This window comes from Dermacentor albipictus, chromosome 9 (genome assembly GCF_038994185.2).
Source record: "Dermacentor albipictus isolate Rhodes 1998 colony chromosome 9, USDA_Dalb.pri_finalv2, whole genome shotgun sequence".
NCBI classification, from domain to species: Eukaryota; Metazoa; Arthropoda; class Arachnida; order Ixodida; family Ixodidae; genus Dermacentor; species Dermacentor albipictus.
The window spans coordinates 25,509,866-25,530,545 of record NC_091829.1 but is presented as its reverse complement, the minus strand read 5'-3'; the positions used below and the strand labels follow the sequence as shown (position 1 = coordinate 25,530,545).

The 20,680-nt window shown below is 48.5% G+C and overlaps 2 protein-coding genes across 4 annotated transcripts in view; one reads left to right on the top strand and one right to left on the bottom strand.

Moving 5' to 3' along the window:
• LOC135901913 (peroxynitrite isomerase THAP4-like) overlaps window positions 1-20,680 on the top strand; it is a 141,284-nt gene that overhangs the window by 72,362 nt on the left and 48,242 nt on the right. The window lies entirely within an intron of this gene.
• The window catches only part of LOC135901912 (uncharacterized), a 253,509-nt gene that overhangs the window by 200,711 nt on the left and 32,118 nt on the right, over window positions 1-20,680 (bottom strand). The window contains exon 2 of one of the 2 annotated variants that reach the window (XM_065431739.2): window positions 9,765-9,869. The gene's annotated coding sequence lies outside the window, so the exon portion shown is untranslated. The remainder of the gene's footprint in view (window positions 1-9,764; window positions 9,870-20,680) is intronic. The other variant, XM_065431740.2, reaches the window with a different exon arrangement.

Sequence of the window (20,680 nt, the reverse complement as noted above, 5' to 3'; positions counted from 1 at the left end):
TTAACTTGCGCGTTTTGCGTCGTCTTGATAAGTTTTTTAGCGACAGTTGTGATCTTGCTTCCGAATCCCTTCATTTCTACTGTCCCACTTTGTCTGTGCAATATTGTATCTTTACATGTGTGTTTGCACGCGAGATTAGGTGCTCTGCAGTCTATTAAACTGCTTTCCTTACATGTCTTTATTACCCATGTTATTTTCCATATATGTGAGCGCTGTACAAAATGTTGAAAAGGGTGTTAAGACCGCTGTCAGGCATTTTCGCTTTACTCCCCAGCCTTCTCTCGATTTGGCAAGGAAATAACAAAATGAAATGTAATCTGCACCGAGACTTGACATAATCTATTGTACATAAAGGTGTACTACGTGTCCGTTTCCCGTGACAATTGCGTTTTAGCATTTAGTTGCCTTTCATGGTACAAGGTAGGCATGCGGCTGTTTTAAGGCGTCAGTGGAGAAAGACTGCGATTCTCAGCAACTCCTTTAGTGTGCTTCCTGGCTTGAATTAAGAATACAGCCTATATCGTAGTGATTAGACGTACAACACGTACTTGGTTCTGGGACATTAACGCGTCTCAGTTGTCGTCCATGTCAGTGAAGTTCGGCTTCAAAACATACTGTCACGTGGAGGCATACACGGAAGGAAAACGTATTTGCAGTACATTTACGTGGCGACCACACGCCCTACCACATGCCATTTCACTGCTGGTGTAAAACTTTGGTAGCGACATAATCATTAATGTGCAGCACCTTCATTCTTACTTATTTCGACAAGAACTGGCGCGACACACACAAAAATCTTCAAACATATTGTAGTTGGACAAAACGCCCCAAGATGCCGCTACCCGCACTGTTGCTATTGCCACCTAATGCCGCCCAACGGTTCCCATAGCCCGGTAATCAGCAAACGCTAAAAAAGTTTACGGTAAAACTAAAACTGTCTAACGACTCGGGACATTACTGCACGCCTGTCCACGCATGGAAAGACCGTGCGCGCGTGTGTGAACACCAACTGACTGCTCCCTTCGGGCCTTACGTCGCGAATTACACGGTAGAGCCGACCTTCGAAACCACGGCACCGTGACTGCCCAGATTAACACATCGCCGAGGCGCAAAAGACAGGTGACGCCCCTTCGTTGAGCCGCGAAGACAAGGCGTGACACGAGCTGAGACAGTTGCGCATGCGCGTGTTGCGTAAGCGTGTCGCTTGCGGCCCCTCGTGCGTGGAGACGCGAATGCGCGCCAAAAGAAGGGTGCACCCGGGCTGAACAGGGGCTCCGGAGGCAAGCCTTATTCGTCTCGCCTTGAGGCTCTTTTATATTCTATTCTTTCTTTTTTAATCTACAAGAATGAGTGAGACAAGCGGCACGTTAAAGCACGCCGACTTGCAAAACTGAAAAGTAGACTAAGTAAAACAGGTCCCCTCAAAACTTCAAAGAGCCATGTTTGTTCGTCTCTCTTTTTTTTTCCTGCTTCTGTATTTCCATCTATTGCTCTATTTACTTATTTTTCTCACTCGCCGCTCTTTTCGTGTGTGTGTTTGTGTGTAAAGTCGACAGCCGTGCGGGTGATGGATGATCACTAAAGGAGCGTGCGACATGGTTCCAACCGCTCCTCGTGGCGACAAAAATCTACAAGCTGTGATGGGCGGTGCGCCATACTCGTTCTTGCCCGTCATACAAGCTACGGGGACGCTAGAGAAGCAATCGTGAAATTACGGGGGCGTTAAAATTTTCTGCGAAACGGCCGGGCAAGTGACAGAGACAAGAGAAAAGAAAGCCACAGACAGGAGACTGAAATGGAGTAAAGGACTGTAAGGGTCTTCCAGAGGGTCCAAATATAGCATTCGCATACCCAGCAGTGCACTTTCCAAACACTTGTCGCGCAAGAGACGCGCCAAGCGCACGGCCCCCCTCCTCGACACCTTCAGTCAAGCGGATCGCGCAATACAGCTAACGGATGTGTGTGTGTGTGTGTGTGTGTGTGTGTGTGTGTGTGTGTGTGTGTGTGTGTGTGTGTGTGTGTGTGTGTGTGTGTGTGTGTGTGTGTGTGTGTGTGTGTGTGTGTGTGTGTGTGTGTGTGTGTGTGTGTGTGTGTGTGTGTGTGTGTGTGTGTGTGTGTGTGTGTGTGTGTGTGTGTGTGTGTGTGTGTGTGTGTGTGTGTGTGTGTGTGTGTGTGTGTGTGTGTGTGTGTGTGTGTGTGTGTGTGTGTGTGTGTGTGTGTGTGTGTGTGTGTGTGTGTGTGTCCTCAAGCTACGAGTGCGTATATGTTGACGGCGGCGAATAAGGCGAACGAGAAAGCTCGTCTCGCTCGCTCCCATAAAATATATCTGTAGATGCAACGAACTGGAATGTTCATCACTGCCTCATAGACTGCCTAAACTTAGTTCAGCTGACTTCAGAAACCGCAACAGTGCTCTTGCTTTCTGCCGCTGCGACGAGCGAGGATATATAGTCCCACAATATATGCGTCCCCTAATCTAAAACTCTCTTTTACCTAAAACTCTCAATGTGTTACTCTCAACGCAAGCAGGGAAGCGCTGAGGGCGGGCGCGCAGACATTCGTCTCAGCGTAACTGGCGAAACGGCCAAAGATACCAGCCACGCAGAGTTACTGCACAGGCTCCCTTCAGGGATCGAGGCTCCTTAAAGAGATCTCGTATAGTAACTTTACAGTCACACTCGCTCGAGCGCCGCTCAACGTCCGGTCCTGGATCAACGCCGCTGGCCCAGCTCAGACACCACCGTTTTCGCCAGTGCCCCCCGTCGCACACGAATCTCCACTAGATGCCCGTTTATGACAGTTGCGTGCGTCCATATGCGCGTGTACACGTATCCTGTGTAAGCGTGTTAGTGTGGTGTGCCTTTCTGCGTGTACACGTGTATGTATATCTACATATACGCGTGCGTGCGTGCGTGAGAAATCTATCTCACATCACGTGGAAACACTTTGCCGGCGACTTCCTGCTGCATTCCATCTGCACTTGCTGTTCTTTCTTTATTCGTACCACACGTTCTTCTCCTACATCCCTTGACGCGTAATATACGCCATAGGAGAGACGACACGCGGCAGACGAAAGAACAAGACGAATGCGCGGGCAAAAAGAGGGGGAAAAAAAGATGAGACGCACTCAGAAAGCGAGTTGCTGCCATTAGCTTCATCAATGTACCGCATATACACACATTGAGCGTGTCACGTATACCTTGCCACCTGCCCTCCGCAAACATTTCTTTCTTTCTTTCTCTTTTTCTTTGACGGTACATCGCACGGCATTCTTCTCGGAACGGCTTCACGAAGACGAAGTGAGTGGCAACGGATAAAGTGAGCGGCCCGTCGCAGCCAAGCGCGGGATCCGCCAAGTGAAAAACTCCAGCACGCCTCGACCGAGGCCGCAAGTTCCTAGGCTGACAAATGGGCCGCCGAAAACAGTATAGACGCAGACACCTTGAAAGAGAGGGGAAGCGGGAGGGGGGAGGGGGTGAGCAATGCGAGAAAGTCGCGAGAACCAAAGTGTACGCGGAAGGGGTGACATAAACCAAACGCTGGTTTCGCAGGAATGCCGTACGAGTCTCAATCTAGCCGCGGATTGAACCCGAACAGTGCTGTTCCAGAGGAAAGGTTTGCACACGGGCACATACTAACTAGCTGTGTGTCCGAGGAAAGTGATCCGTGCAAAGCAAAATCAACCGCAAGGAGCTTTCCAGCAGGCAATATGGCGCTCTCAAAATTGTTAGGTTGGCCTTCTCACAAAGCAGAGGGCTCTAGATGTCCGACACATGCCTTGCTGCTGCAATGTACAGATAAATTTTGAATACATTTCAACAAAACAAGTCGATTAAAGCTGCACACCAAGTAGTTTCTGAACATCCGAGGTGTAACTTGTTCAGTCATCCTTTGCAGCCAGTTAGGGAAAATGGTACGAAATAACTCAACTGAAGGAGGTATAATGTCACTGTATGCGGAATTTTAAAACGTCGCCGGTGGCAAATAGCATAATTGTAGTCAGAAAGCTGGATTAGTCAAACGGGCGCTTGCACGAGAAATCGGCATAATCCATTCAATCAGAAAACTTAAGTAGTTAACATTTTAATGGATTCATTTAGGGCACATATTTCAATTTACGAACTGCAGCCGGCGAAATTGAAAGGCGTATCCCTTTAGAACAAATTTTCAGGACGACACCAATATTAATATGTTCATTCGCAATGTCTGCGACGAAATACACGGCCGTTCTAGTTACTTTTGTGCTTCAGTGTACTAAACGGCGGTTTGTTAAAGAAGCGCGTAGAACAATTATGCATTTTTACCACAGGTTTCACGGGACATATCTCAAAACTGGTGTCATTCCCAAAATTCATTCTAAGCTGATATATCGCATTTTAAGATCACCAGCTGCAATTCGTAAATTGCAATATGTGCCGTAACTACTTAAAAGGTTAGTGATTTTTTTTGTTAATTAGTCGAGTATGCATCTCGATTTCTTGTGCACGTAATGTTCATTGCTTCGAGTAATTCCGCTCAAGGACTAGAATTACACTATCTGCCAAAGGCGATATTTGAAAAAAAAAAAGAACTCTACTGTGTAGAAAAAAAAAAGAAAAAGCACCCCGTATAAAACACTAGATGTAACGTCACTGTCTTAGCCTACGCGCAAGGCTTATCCTTTAACTTTAAGATCAAATTCGACTCATCGGCCCCCTGCGGGTCAGGGGTGGCGAACTCGCTACTACGCAGTACTACGAAATGGCCACAAAACCGCCCGCACCTCTTGCGTTTGAGACTTACGAAACAGCCAAAATAAATGTACGATGTCAAAGCACCGCACGAACAGCACAGCTCAACTGATCAACATCTATAAGAGGAATGCAGCCTTGTTTACCACAACCTCAGCAGAAAAAAAAAAATGGGTTGCATTAATAGCACGGACAGAGAAAGGCTCTCCAAACGCCGAAGGAGCCTTGACACAGCAAAACAAAAACAAAAAATTGAGAAATTCTGACGTGCGCTCAACTAAATGAACGCGATATACGCAGCGCGCGCCCTCGGCTAAGCCCGAAGGTCGCAGGCATGACCCGATCGCAGCGGGGGCGAGGCCATAGGTCAGTGACGTCACGCTGGGTAAACAGGATGCTGCGGCACTGCAGCACTCCCTCTCGCCAGGACGGCCAGCCGACGCCGAACACACACACACACACGCCACAAGGCACAGCACGTTCACTGTGTGCCTGGGCGCTCGGTACATACTGCAGACCAGGCGCGGAGAGCGGAAAGAGAATCCGAAACGTCCGCTCGTAGCGCGCACAGCAGGCGCGCCGCACGGCCGACGCTGCTTTAAAGAAAAAAAGAAAACAAGCTATACAGGCGAGCGGCACTGAAAAGGGCCGGAGAGGGGATGCGTCGGAGGAAGGCGTGCCACTCCCTTTTTCTCGGGAATGTGAGTAGAAATAGCGGATCAGAGACAGGGGGTGAGGACTTACCATTGAGCCTACGAGTGCGTCGTGTAGTCGTGTTGGTAAGGCAGTGAATCACGGCCACGACCTTACCGGCACCGCAAAAGCTATCCAACAGTCGCAACAGTCTCACAGGTGTGAAATCCAAAGGAGGAGGAGATAAAGATGGAGGAGTGTGTGTGTGTGTGTGTGTGCGTGTGCTGAGAGGAAGAACGATTCCGTAAATCGAAATGTAACAGCTGCACACATCTTCTAATCATCATCAACATTCTGACTGCCATGTTTTAAGCTCGAAACGTCGCAGGAAAGCTACCCTGCCAAACCGCACGGAGCAAACGCTTAACCGAGCAGTAAAAATGAGACGTACTGGAACTTTATATCAGTCAGAACTTTATATACTCGCGAACAACTTTTTGTAGGAATGAAGGAGAAGTTCCAGAGCTTAAGCACGTGTGTTACTGCACCCAGTGTTGCCACAGCGTTTGACAACGCTTTTAGTTTCTCGCAAAAAGATGTGCTGAGTTAGCATGGCTACGCGTGCGACGGTTTCGCATTTCCCCGAACGCAGAGAGATAACCCATATTTAGCACTCACTCGTGAGTGATGTATTATTTTGCTCTTGTAAATAAGATTTTACGCTTTTTCTTTCGAGCTTAATAAATCTAACACGGACGATATTGTAAGACTTTTTTTCAACAGCCCTTTTACTTGTAAGCGCTCTGACTGCGTAGCTTTCATTCAGATTATTATTTATTATTCACATAAATGACCTAACTAACATTCCATTGACAGAGGAAATCATACTGTATGCTGATGACACTAATGTCTTTTTTTCCGGAGCAGACCTTCACGAACTAGAAGTTACCGCAACCCATTGGTTACAAGAACTTAGCGAGTGGCTCTATCTAAATAAACTTGACTTAAATGCAAAAAAAACGAAATTCACAGTTTTTTATTCCAAGAATAAGCAAACAGATTACGACGTAAAGCTTTTTTATTCTGGATCGCAACTTGAACATGTCTCAAGCCATTCGTTTCTGGGTGTTACATTTCACAAAAACCTAAGCTGGACAGAACACATAAATAAGGTACGCACTAAGGTTGCACGATCTGTTGGCTTGCTACAACGGATCCGATGCATTGTGCCTATCGGGCTTCTCATACAATTGTACTTTTCGTTTGTGCACTCGCATCTTAGCTACTGCCTCTTAGTATGGGGAAACGGTAATAAAACAGATATAGAAAAATTGGCAGTTTTGCAACGGCGAGCTGTCCGGTTGCTGAACTTCTCGAAACAATACATAGGATCTTCTATACTAATGATGCGCTACAACATTCCTAATATTAGAAACTCTTACAAAACAAAGATCTGCATACGGCTATTTAAGCAGATCTCCAGCAACAGGGAACTATTTTCAACTCTCTACCTGAGTAGAGACACGGGGTACAACCTACGTCACACTTCAATAGTCATAAAGAAACCAAGGACAAAATATGGCACGCAGACGATCGAATATGAAACCATTTCTTTATGTAATATATACCCTAACATTGTTGACGAAGCTATAAATTCTAGAACAATTCACAAATTTAAACATGCAATACAAAACATAATATTTTCTGATCACTGTGTGTTTAACGAATGTTAATAATGTTTCTTTGTTTAAAATCAATATCAATAGTAATGTTATTAATGTTCTATTCTGAATGTATAATTTTTGTTAATAACAGAATGTTCTTATTTTTCCTGTGCAGTATTTATTGAGTTACTTGCTATTTGGCAAACGGTTTATACTTTTCATTGTGTTTAAAATTTTGCTTGAAGTTTTGTGTCATATTAGTTGTACTTTGTTATCAGTTGACTGCTACTTCTGCTGCTCCAGCGAGGCAAAGGCCTTAGTCAGGAGGATTACGCCCTCCTTTTGCCTTACCTTGCGGGCAAACCTTGTATTTATGTTGCCCAAATAAAGTCTATTTCTATTTCTAAAAAAAAAAAAAAGTTGTCTGTGATTAAAGTTTGGTTAACAGTGTTTCCGTGGCAAACAGTGGAAGCGGGCCTTGAAAACAACACTACAATGGATCTAGGACGACCGTTCTTACCGTTGGAGGAGGCTTGGTCAAGCATAGTAAACGCAAGAACGAATGTAAGAACGTGGAAAAACTCGAACGCGAGCCCTGAGAAAGTTGAGCTTATCAAGAAGCAATTTATCTCTTAGCTGTTTATCTAAGCGGCAGCCTCCACTGTAAAGCTCACTACTTCGGCTTTTTTTGTTTTCCTTTCTTGCTTTCCTTTTTTTTTTTTTCGGCGAAAGGAACAGATCCCCACAGGCGCGTTTGCAAGTGCTAAATGCATCTGTTGTCGTTTGCGCCCATTTTTCTCACCGCTCGAATCCTCTCCGAAGAGCGATTTTCTTAAGCAGCAAACGTGCGACAAAAGTACGACGGTTATCTTTATTCATCGCCTGCCGTCGAACAACAACGAATCGCTCGCGTCCCGTCTCGTATCATCTGCTCGGTCTGCTGTCTACATATGTCACCCAGCTGCTAAACGGACGATCCAGAAAGCGGTTGCTGGAGGAACCACTTTACGCAGATATACGGTCGAACCTGCCTATTTCGGCAGCCTGGCCTCCACTGTTCGACGGAACTATCTCGGCTCCAGAGCCACTCCCGATCAGTCATTGTATCACGCGGTCCGAACTCCCGATCTGCCATTAGAACAGACGTGCTCCGAAACTATAGAAACATTTTGCTCGGGAAGCGCTCCGAATCTGCCGTCTGGAGTTCAGTGTTGGCGTCACTACATCGCCTCTTCTACCTAACTACCTGTAAGATCATTCTACGCCTATACGTTCTCCTTTTTATTTGCATTTTCTGTGTGTTAGCTAAGCTGTTTAAGTGCAAACGCATTCGCAAACGCTCGCTTCTGCGCACGGCACACAGTAGCATGAAGTATCTCCTGGAGTTTCATCTGGACAGTCGCCCGCTTGGCCAAATTGTGCAAGTGCCGCATGTTTCTCTATGCATGCCCCCCCTCACAACCACGTCGTACATCACCCGTGAAGTAGCCCGCGAAGTCATCAGTCAGGGTGACGCTTGCGGTAGTCATTAGAGCGCTTGCTCGGCCCGTTTTTCTGTCCCCCCCTCTCCCACCCGCAATGCAGTTTTGCTTAACGACCCGAATGCAAGGTCAGCGGCAAGCGCCTCGGCTCGCTCCTGTCAGGAGCTTCGGAATCGCTAGTCGCGGTGAAACAGCCTGCGACACGGTGGCTTACGCCCAAAGTGTTTGCCAAATGGTTTCGGTAGCGCATATAATGTGGCGGTCATTGTGGGAGAGAGAGAATCTTTAAAAATGGCACGTTGCTCAAACGCTGGCACAAGTTCGACAGCGTCCCAAGCGAATCCACTGCCGCATCTCTCTCTCTCTCTCTCTCTCTCTCTCTCTCTCTCTCTCTCTCTCTCTCTCTCTCTCTCTCTCTCTCTCTCCTGCCGCCACTGCAACTTGTAGTGCACGTTGTTTCGAAAGCAACAGCCGTTCGATCTCACTGTTTGGGCAGATCTGACTGTTCCCTTAAAAGGAAAATAGCTGTTCTGAATGTATAAACTGGGGAAGGCAAGCTACATTCCATTCATTCCATTCCTTTATTTCAGCATTCAACTTTACATGTACAAATGCTAGGACAGGAGCAAAAAAGCCGCTATTTTAAGCGGCTTGAGCCGGCTGAGCCGGCTATCTGAGCCGGCTATCCCAAAACCCCAAATTCGTTAAATAGGCAAAGACAAAAACGGTAAGTAAGAAACAATATATATCAATCGGCGGTATACACACACGAATCAAAGCACAAGAAGTCGTCGTCGTCTTCGTCGTTAATTTTTGTCGCTCTTGTTGTTCTCGTTGTTAGTTGTTGAATCAGACAGTGGGGTATAGCATCCCGAAACTGCAGAGTCGGTTATGAGCGCCGCCGTAGTGTAGGGCGCTCCGAATTATCTTCACCACTCAAGCGGTAAACTTTAGCGCGCACCCGAATTCCAGGGCACGAGCGGCTTATTTATTTATTTATTTATTTATTTATTTATTTATTTATTTATTTATTTCCCGAAAGTAGGCACACGAAGGGGCATATATATGTAGGTGCGATGTGTACACCACTTAGCAGGTGTCCATCAAGCTATAACTCTCTATCAGCGAAAAAGAAAGAAAGAAAGAAAGAAAGAAAGAAAGAAAGAAAGAAAGAAAGAAAGAAAGAAAGAAAGAAAGAAAGAAAGAAAGAAAGAGAAACAAATAAAACGGAACAGGAGCGGAGTTTGCAGACTTACGAAAGAAGCAGTTCCCAATGCAGCTTACGTTGGCGCGGGTCCTACGGTACGCTGAGGCAGCCTCACCTAGGTCGGCTGGCAGCACCCGCACTGGGCCCTCGGGCCCTGGAAATTAAGAAACAAGGTCCCGGTCAGGACAGATCGGCAGGCAAAAAGAAAACAAATCGAAGTCGCACGCATCCTTGCTGTTCGGCAAAGCCCAGCAACGATAAGAGCACGGATGTCATGCCGCCGCGTTTCAGTGCTCACAGAGAAATTCAGCGGGGTAAAGAACGTATAGTCGTCAGCAATAAGAAAGGCAACAGCAAACTTTTTTTTTTCAAGCCCCCGTGGGAGCTACACACATGCCCTTCGCGAAAGTGTGCAATGAGACTAAATGTTAAACAGGAAAACTGTATATAGTTGTATGTCAAGCTAATAAATTTGAAACGATGCAGCACGAGTTATCGCCGTTTAAGAAACAAAAAAAAAATTGGCTGTTCCCTTTAATATCGGTCACGACTGTACCATCAGCCTAACTTTAAATGCCAACAGAAGATAACTGCAGAAGAACTTGATAGAGTTTGGCCCAGCTGGTGTTTACTGCATGTCATGTTGACCACTAATAAAAGACGAAGACAGAAAAAGAAAAACACATAACGACGACACGGGCGATGACTTTCAACTCGTTTGTTAAGCAGTAAATAACTGTTCAGAACGACTTCTACGCATGAATGCATTGTGGTGCGACGTGTAATAGCTCCCAACTCGGTTTGTACGCATGGCGTAGACCCGAGTGTACGCTTCGGAGAGCGAATTAAAAACGCCGTTACAAGCGCAGGTGAACCCGAAAACGAAACAACGCAGCTCGGTATAGTTTCGGAATGCTTGAGAAAGAATTTGTACCGTCGCGGTTACCAGCACGGGTATGCACCCCTGCAGTTTTTAGATTTGGCCGTTAGAAACAACGCATTAAATTTCACCGACAATGCGACGATGATGGTGGCAGCTAACTGTGACAACACATTGTGCAGTGGAACAGTTAAAGTGAATGAACTGCGCAAGCACCTAAGGAGCAACGTCGACAGGGGTGACGTAGCAACCGCATTCACAAGCATGACGGAGCCAATCGCTAGGAAAACCCCGTATGCTCGAAATTAACTCGGAATCACCCGCTATTGCGGCAGAGGGGCTCGGCCTCTCTGTACCGACGTGGGAGCGGCCCGCATCAGTCCCAGACTTATCCCACAGGACCTAAATAACGTTCTTCATACCATACCATACCCGCTATTGCGTTACGCTTTGCGTTGCAAGGTTACCCCCCCCCCCCCCCCCACACACACACGCGCGCGCGCACGCGCGTATATATATATATGGGAATGTGTTCGTTAGATACGGCTATCCACAATCCCATATTCGTTATTCAGGCAAAAAATAAGAGTAAAAGCAAGAACAACATATCAACGAGCAATATACACACACGAACACGTCACAAGCGACACAAAGACTGCTTTTATGGGCGCAATCACCGAAACCCCAATTCATCAGCTGTAGGACAATAATCCATTCCAGAGGAACGAAGTAGCCCACGCAAGTCCTTAAATGTACGAAAATGGTTATTATATTTGTACACCAACCTTATTGCAGAACGGAGAACCCTGCTGCGATATGAATACGCTAAGAAAAAAAAGCATGATGTAGCGAAGACAAAGCACGTAATCTCCCTCATACGCAATCCATGAGATTAGCGTCTGCATATGTCATACTCATACCAATGAATCAATCAATCACTGAATTATAACGTGGTCGCCTACCCAAACAGCACACCCGCCGTGGTTGCTCAGTGGCTATGGTGTTGGGCTGCTGAGCACGAGGTCGCAGGATCGAATCCCGGCCACGGCGGCCGCATTTCGATGGGGGCGAAATGCGAAAACACCCGTGTGCTTAGATTTAGGTGCACGTTAAAGAAGCCCAGGTGGTCAAAATTTCCGGAGTCCTCCACTACGGCGTGCCTCATAATCAGAAAGTGGTTTTGGCACGTAAAACCCCAAATATTATTATTATTATTACCCAAACAGCACAACTACAAAAAAAAGGAAATTAAAATTAAATAAAGGCTAGACAGGCAGCAATACAACTCATCTTCAGAGTTGCCACGCAGATATTGCCACTGAGCCAGACAACCTTCGGCAAACGCCAAAAGAAAATTTGCAACGCGCTCCGGACTTGTTCTCTCGCGTATTCGGCAGGCATACCATTCCGAAAGATTACGCGAGTCGCATTTCAAAACGGCCAGACAGAGCACCTGTCACTACTGCGTTCGCCGAATAGTTGGAACTAGAGATAACGGTGTAACAGACACGCTTGTTTATTAAAACCCCGCCTGATGGATTCTTGGTCGCCAGCCAGTAAAGAGAGGCCACCGATCCGCAGCAGTACTAGTCGCGAGGTCGGGTGTGTCGGCTTTCATATCAAATCCAGGCCGCAATCCAAGCCGGCGAGCGATTTAGAAGTCGCGGCTATACTCAGAACGATAACATCTGTACAAGGACAGACGGCGTGTTCTATTTGTACATTCATACATTCGTGTAGACTACATCGTGTCTGACTACCCGAGTCCTAAATGACACCGACCAGTCCAATACTAACAGCTTCGGCAGGCGCACGACCTTGGCTACCCCCAAACCATTCGGGTTTCTTCGTTTCGGGAGCAAGGTGACCTTCAAGACGCTTTCGCGCAGACCGAGAAAAACTATAAATCAGGAGATACGGCACAGTGACACAGACACAAGGAGCGGATTGAAGTAGCTGCAAAACTGTCGCAGGAGTGCGCCAAAAAAAAGAAAGAAGAGAGAAATAGAAAGTGCAGCTAAAACAAACGCAAGCGCAGCTAAAGCTAACAACGGGCAAAGAAAAATCGTTCCGTCTTAATTCGAAAATCGCGTCCAGCCGCTCTTGGCCGCTGCTCCGGCTACGATTGCGACGGGGCGCGATCGATTGCGCCAAGGCCGTCGATGCCGTCGCCGCTGTAGCACCGGATTGCCCCTGGAGAAAGGCTTACCCCGCAATACGGCGGGTGAAGCGTTTTTGTCTCTGGCACGGAATTGGCGCGTCTCCAACGGACCTCCCACGCGAGAACAGATGGGACAAGAGCAAAACGAAGGTACGGGAGCAAAACAAATAGGGTCGCGACAAAGGCGAACTGCGAGAACAGAAGCAAGAGACAGAAGACAGACAGGGTCTGTACGATTCCGATGCGAGTCTCGCCCAGTAATTTAGGACGCAGCTCTCGCTCCACACTCCCTTTCTTATTTTTAGAGCGAAGCTGCTAGCTTCTAGTTGGTCGGGATTTTTTCGTGGGCTCGTGCGCACCCAAAAACGGTGCCGCCACCTAGCGGTCGCGGCCACTCATACAGACTTCGAACACAAGCTGGAACAGGGCTTTGCCTTCCGAGCTTCCGGGTAACATGATTATGTTTTCTCGTATATTCGATTTACGATCCGAAGCTATCATGTCTGCAGTTTGTGTAAGTCTTACTCTACGAATTTTCTGAGTCAATTTACTTTGAAAAATTCAGGTAGTTCAATAAGGCACTTGCGCTTGGCGGAGTGCCCAGAAGAACTGAGGAAGTATGCTGCACTTCCGTGCACATGCGTGCGTGCGTGCCTGGCGTACAATGCTCACGGAATGAAACACGACAGGGAGCACTTACTAGTAAAACCCTACATATGTGCGACGTACTTGAGAGTACCATGTCATGTCGCCAGGTTTGCACTCATGCAAACGCGGCTAAAGTCTGCGTTACAAAAAGGCACCACTATCGCTGCCGCTCACGTGGGTGGTTGGTCTCCGGTAACGCGGTGTTCCTGAAATAGCGATTATACTTGTACAGACAACCTAAGCTCTCCAATCGGAGGAGTCCTTCTTGTGTTCTTTTCTGGTTGGCTGAGGGTACTTTGTGCAGCTTCTGCTGCACCGCAAAAAAAATGGCGAGACGAATATATATAGAGAAAAAAAACGAAAGAAAAACGAGGATGGAGAGGACGCATGATGTCCACGAAAGTGCTGATCGCTGCACATCGGTTAACAGTGCTACGCGGGAAAAAAGCGGGTGGGCATTGGGAAACCGACGCGACCGATTGCCAGGATCAGGCTAGGAAAATAAGTAGAATGTTTCACGTCGTAAGTCAGTCGCGTGGAACGGTTCGTTGATTGCGCGCTCTCAGCCCGACTGACCGATCCAGCACGTACTAACTGGAAGGTGCACTTAGACAGCGATCATTTATTTCTCCCAGCGCTTACTTGTACCAACCAAGAAAAACGACTGAGAGAGAGAGAGAGACTTGGCGGACGAGAAAAAGACCGCGGCAAGCGTACCAAGGGTACAGGTGGTCTTACACGGAAACTTACGCTTTTGCCGGCAAAACGCGCCTGTTGTGAAATGTACATTAACAGTTTCTCAAAATTACTTGTGACCTACGTTTTTATGCATACAATTAAAAAAAAAACGGAAAGGAGATTTAGCGTTTACCGCCGATTTGTTATCGCTCAGATTTTTTTTTTTTTTGGGGGGGGGGAGGAGATAGAGGCGAGCTGCTGCTGCTGATATTAGCGATCAATGATTCACTGCCCACCTCGACTGCGTTTCCCTTCCATTGTCGTCATTCTGTAGCTTATAGGCTTCCAGTTATGCGTCCTACGCTTTACGTGGCCTGCTCAGCTCGATTTATTGCTCTTGATCTCGAGTAGCACATCGGCTACGCCCGTGCTAACTGATTAAAACGGCAAACCTAGCAGTCGAATCGTAACAGCGCGCATGATTGGTTGTCTTACTCCACAGAGTTGCAAAAACGGGCCATACGATGACTGCCGTTCTACAGAGGGTCTCAGGTTAATTTTGATCAGCTGCGCCTGTCATTCAACGTGCGCCTAAATAAAATTACACAATCGTCCTGGCGTCCCGCCTGCATAGCTATGCGGCCGAAAATCAAACCCCCGACGGATTCTTCTAGACAGCGATCCACTCCGGCGGGTTCCAGACAACACGACGTCGCGCTGCCAACATTAATGTTGAATTCCAATGGCGGAGTCGGAGCAAGTTTTTCTGCTCGCTTCGGAGCAAGTTTGTTCCAATGGCAGAGTGAGGGCGAGAGTAAGGTGTTCCAATGAGAGAGTCGGAGGGGATTCAGAGCGGGAGTCACTCCGTGGAGCAGAAAAAGATGCTCCGCCAAAATCGGCGGAGTGGACCGGAACTCTGCGTGACGTATTTCCTTTACCCCGTTTGTCTGCTGGGAGGCGCCACCGGTCACGACTCGCGAGAAAGCAAAAGCTGCTGCACGCTTGGCGAGATATCCATTCCACACTTTAAAGAAACAAGAGGTGAACGGCGCTGAAGAGAAAAGTGACCGGTGCGGTGGTGCTGGGAGAAAACAGCGGAAGGAAATGACAACACGCAAGGTATCTTGGGTAACTCGGTGATAGAACTTCCGCTTCCGCCTTGCTCCGGCGGCGCAGGTTGTGTTCCACTCGCGGATCTGGAGGCGTTGCTCTGCGCCAGAGTCGAGTGCTCGCTCGCGGAGTCCGTCCGCTGCTCCGACTCCGCCATAGGAATTCAACATAAGAGAACATGACATAAACGACGTGTCAATAATACTAATAATAGCAAAATGAGATAGCGTATCACTCTGTAACAGTATCAGTAACAGGCGGTAAGCGCCTTCGCGCCGGAGAAGATAACCAGCCAAAGCCAGTCGTAAACGCTCCGTGACCGACCGCGACCAGAGGCGCCGGCAGTAAAAAGAAACCCTCGGAGGCCTGAGTCAAAAAGACACCGCAACGGAGTCGGCGACGGCCAGCTGCCGTCTGCCTCCTCTCCTAAAGATTCGAGTCAAACGGGGCGACGGGCCCGCATCGAGTGACAAGAGCTCGGGGGAGGTCTACCGCGAGCACGTATGTCTGACGTGCCTTATCGTTGAACAGTGTCCGCATATACTCTGTTCCTCAGTTTCGTATTTAGCAGGCAACGCTGCGGAATATACGCGAGCAATGCGACCACAGAAGTCTCCTTATTCTTCGTGCGTATTCTTCGTGCGTCACGGCCTTGTATAAAGCCAGTAAGCCCCGCTGAATCAGGAGAGAGTTCCCTGGGTGTCCCCCTTCGGAGCGCGCACAATCAATATCAGCACGGCCTCCGAGATCGGCACGCGCAACGCTTGATCCCGGAGGCAACGGTAACCCCGATATCGCGCAGCAAGCGTTTCGTCAGAGGCCTCCAGAATAGCACAACAGCGGGGCGACGGGGCAGCCGCGGTGTTCCTCGTCAACGGTGGCTGCGCTCGCCTGCATAGCGCGCGCACAGCCAAGTTAAGACAGACGCCAAAACACGCAGAGGTCTATGCACTCTCCTTCCTCCTCGTCCTCCTCCGCGTGAAAGTTTCTCAGAACGTCGACGTCCTTCATCGCGAGCTCCTATAGGATCTTCTTCCGTTCTCGAACGCGCCGTGGTTCCGCGCCCGTGCATTTTCGGCGGGCATAACATACGGCGGGCGCCGCATACATACAGGCACGTATATATATCTCTTTCTACCACTTAGCACGGGCACGGCTATAGGCCCACCGTTGTACAACGCCTTACGGACCGCGCGAGAGGTGGAGCAGCCGGCCGTTTCCGCGTCGCTTGGCGTGGCGGCAGAAAACGCGCCGGTCGTTAAGCGCAGGCGTACATAACCTCTCGCACTTTCTCGCTCACTCAAGTGGCGCTGTTGCGACATTCCGCGAGGCTGCAGCTGCTGCAAGTGTTAACACGTGTCCCTCGCCAACTCGAGCCAGAAAGGCACCACGGGTCGGTCGGCCGAAGAGGGGGAGAAGTGCGGTGGTGATTGAGAACTAAAACGTGTCCACCTGTTGCCCGCGGCGGCGCTAAATTTCCGGCAACCTGCTTCCCTTGGCCTTACACCGCCGTTTTCCTTTTAGTCTTTCTCTCTTAAATTTCGCCCACTATTCCGGGTATATGACCGCGCACTTTGCGCGCTCGGAAAGGTCAGGCATGCACTTAAGGGATGCGGCTTCTACGTGATGCCGAGAGACTTGCAGCCATGGCTGGCCTTGGGCTGCTGTATCAAGTTCCTTGCCCCTGTATCCAGTGCGGGGTAGCCTACCGGGCTCAGCCTGGTTAACCGGCCCTGCCTTTGCCTTATGACTTCTCTCTCTCTCTCTCTTTTCCCCTTGCTTCGTGCTCGAAATTCTCAAGCACTCATCTTTGACTTCGGCATGGGAAGTCCACGACCTTGTGTGCCGAACCAACACTGCCTGGTTTTCCATAGCGAGAGTCACCACACAAACGTACGTGACGTAGTTATTAACATTTACTTTTTTTTTTCACCTTAATCGACAATCACCTCGATGTAAAAGCGCCGCCGCTTCCAAGAGATGCGGCAACGCGGAAAGTTTCAATATGACTGCAATACGGAATTACTGCGGTCAGGGCGCTCACACTGATGAATGACCCCGAAGACACTGGAACGATGTTTTCGACTGGTAAGTCATTCGCCGACATGACGCCCTCTCGCATATTCACCGAACAACCGATGTCCCCAAAGTCACGCGTTTTATATTAGGTTCATCGGAAGAGTGGCCCCGCTACTGCCACGGTCCAATTCGCGCGTCGCTGCACCGGCAGAGCCCAACATGTCTCCTTGCGCGTCTCACCCTGAGATGTCGTTTTCCGGTTATTTCTTCTCGGGTGTCAGGGCCTCTCCGCAAGCACTCGGCACTCTTGCCCTCTTTCTTCACACTTCCCTCTCCCCACAGACATCTGAGTCCCATCAGGGCTGCAGAAGTGTGTTTCTTCTTCATCTCAGCTTCAACTCCCCCTTCTCTGATGCAATCATTTCCAGCTTGCTGCCATAGACAGTCGACTGGTGATACTCGCCCAAGATGTTCTGCGGCTGTTCAATGGCACGTTATTGTTAGCGCGCCGAGACCACTTTTGCAGTGGCCGCATGCTTGCGCTTTGGAGGCATTGGGACTACTGCGGTACCTCGGCGTGGAGCAGTTTCGCACGTCGACATGTGATGACGTACGTACAACCACCACGCCATCGAACTTCCTCGCATCACGCCGTTCTGAACATGCACCGATAGATATATAGGCCAGATAGATCAATCAATTCAAGAAACTGAGCAAATAAATGCCGTCTTTGGATGTTCAGGAAACTCTACCCGCTACACCTTCCTTCACTGAACGTTGGAACAGACGTTGTTACAACAGCGTTCGGCGTCGCTGTTAAGCGAGTGGTGAAGAATCAGGCGAGACAACACAGTCTAGCGTAAGCTACATCGCAGCAGCGAAGCAGTACTTCGCTCCGCAGGTTAGAGGGGCCCCCAAAAATGGGAACATTCACTCCTGCTCTGCAAAGCAGCGGCGTCTGTTAGCGTAGAAGACGGGCGAGAATGAGCAGGCGCGAAATACGGCGAGGGCCTCAGGCGGTACCCCCTCGCAGCTTATACTACGACATATAAGCTCTGCTCATAGTAGTGCATAAGGCAAAAAAAAAGGGGGGGGGGGGCACTTGCGCAACATGCGCGAAGGGCCACACGAAAGCCTGCTGAAGAAGCGCGGCTCGGAACGCGTTATAAGTATATATACAAAGACGAAACGGGCGCCCCTATGGGCGAATATATATTTGCTGCCGTACACGGTGGATGTACAGCCATCATCACTCTTAACCCGAACTTAAAGGGCCTTTTTTCCTCCTCCTGCCGAAGGGGCTGAAGATGTCAAGTTTGGATGCCTTGGATGGTGCAAGCTTAGTGCGATTTGCTTCCAACGCAGAGCCCGCGGGTATTTCAGACGCGCTAGATGTCTCTTTAACGTTCGGTGGCGGGTGTATGCTTCGTCCGAGAAAGCAATATTCTCGATACAGCAACGCCGGACGAACTGTCACTGGACTGGTTCGCTTTCTCGATTTCTCCGCGTTCAGATGTCTCCGATTGTCACGTTCACCACCTGGTCGGCAACAGACGAATTTAGAAAAAGAAAGACAGCTATTTGCTACGTCCTACTAGGAAGACACGTATGTGCACTCTTGTGCAAAAGAAATCCCTTTTTTTCATGTTCGAACTAAATTTTTTTGTATTAGGCAGCAAATATGCCGTTTGTACTTGAGAGTGTCCTTCGGGCGTATGACTGCACCTTAAACCTAGGGTTACTGTTTCGTCAAGCGATGCCCAGTCACGGCTTGAAAAAGAAGTGCTAAGGGGGCCTTGTAACTATTGCACGTGCCTCAACATTATACACGTACTTGAGTTGGGCCACGCTGCACGCAACTGGTGCACACATGTACGCAGACAAAACATAACGAGGGAGCTCGCAGGTGCAGAAGGTGTGCGCCGAGAAACACCGGAGGGCAAACAGAGGAAACGAGAACTAAAGATAACAGAAACACAGCTATATAGTTCATACGACAGAGCAGGTGCAGCTGTACAATTGACGCGGCAGCGCCAATGCAAAGAAAAAAGAAAAGAAAAAGAAAAAAGCAAGACGGGGCGCGGCGGCAGGGCACAGAACGGGAGGTCCCGCAAAAGGGAGCGTTCGCTAAAGAAGGGGCCCACGTGTTTGGGTGAAAAAAAGCGCGCCTAAGAAACACGGCCTCAGTTTCCGTCAAGGTAAATGCGAAAGACCGAGGTCTAGAAATTAAACTATAGCTAGCCTAACCTAACCTAACCATTGTCAGTCCTAATTAAAGGACTGACGGGCTATTTGGCATTAAATACATGATTTACGCGCCGCTGTATACTAGTCCGGTGGCCTTGGTGTTGTGCTTCTAAGCTCGAGATCGCCGGTCCAATCCCGGCCGCTCTAGCCGCATTTCTATGGGCGCGGAATGCTAGCTAGCACGTTCTTGAATAATTAAGATTTTAGGCGCACGTTAAGGAAGCCCACATAGTCGACATTAATCCGGAGTCTCCCCAATACGGCGTGTCTCATAAATATCGTCGTCCTTATGGTTTAATTTCGAATTAATACACGACCTAAACCGCGAGCGCGGCATGCCAGACGAAAGAGGAGACACCGAGAAACGCCGTGTCGTCTTGCGTACGCACCGCTCGTGCTACACATCGCGTAACGTATTTCTAATCACCATCTAAAAGTGTTTGTAATGGAAATGTAACCGAACTGTGAATTAGGAACTTTAGCTGCGCTCACTCACTGCCAGATTACCTTCCCATTATTGTTTCCTTCCCATTACTGTTCACGCAAGCAGTGTTGCGTTATATGACATAGAAACACGTGATGATGATGAAACACGTGAAGCCGTCATACACACTCCAAGGTGACTGGTAGTGAAGCTTTGCACAGAAGCCCATACGTTCGAAACATAGCGGTTAATCGGCGGTTCACGTGGCTTAGGGCCATCTGCGTGTCGAGGGAACAGTTCCAGCGAAACAAAAAAAAAAAAAAAAATACTGTGACGCCATATCCGTTAAAAGCGTCATTTGTGATTCATTTTTGTTACGAAAGGCGCGAAAATCGTATTCCTGGCCAACTACTAAGCTGCATTTGCCTTGATGGGAGTTTCGAGCTTTTAGCGTGCAAAACGATAAAGCAAAAACACATTGTAACGGATACGAAAGGCAGGTACAAAAGAAAGAAGAGTAGACGAGGAGAACGAAGAGCTTGAAAGGCCGGACTGGGCTGCGTTACATTGGCGTTACAGGTAATTTGTTAACAAAACGTCGTTCCACGCACTGAAGCACACAAGTAATTGGAACGCCAATGCATTTCTCCGCAAAGTTTGGGAATTTATATCTCGAAACTGGTGTCGTCCTGAGAATTCGTTCCAAGTGGATCCGCCTTGCGGAGCTCACTGCTAGAATTTGTAAATTGAAATATGAGTCATAATTAGCTATAAACTTCATTAGTGAATTCTTGGTCA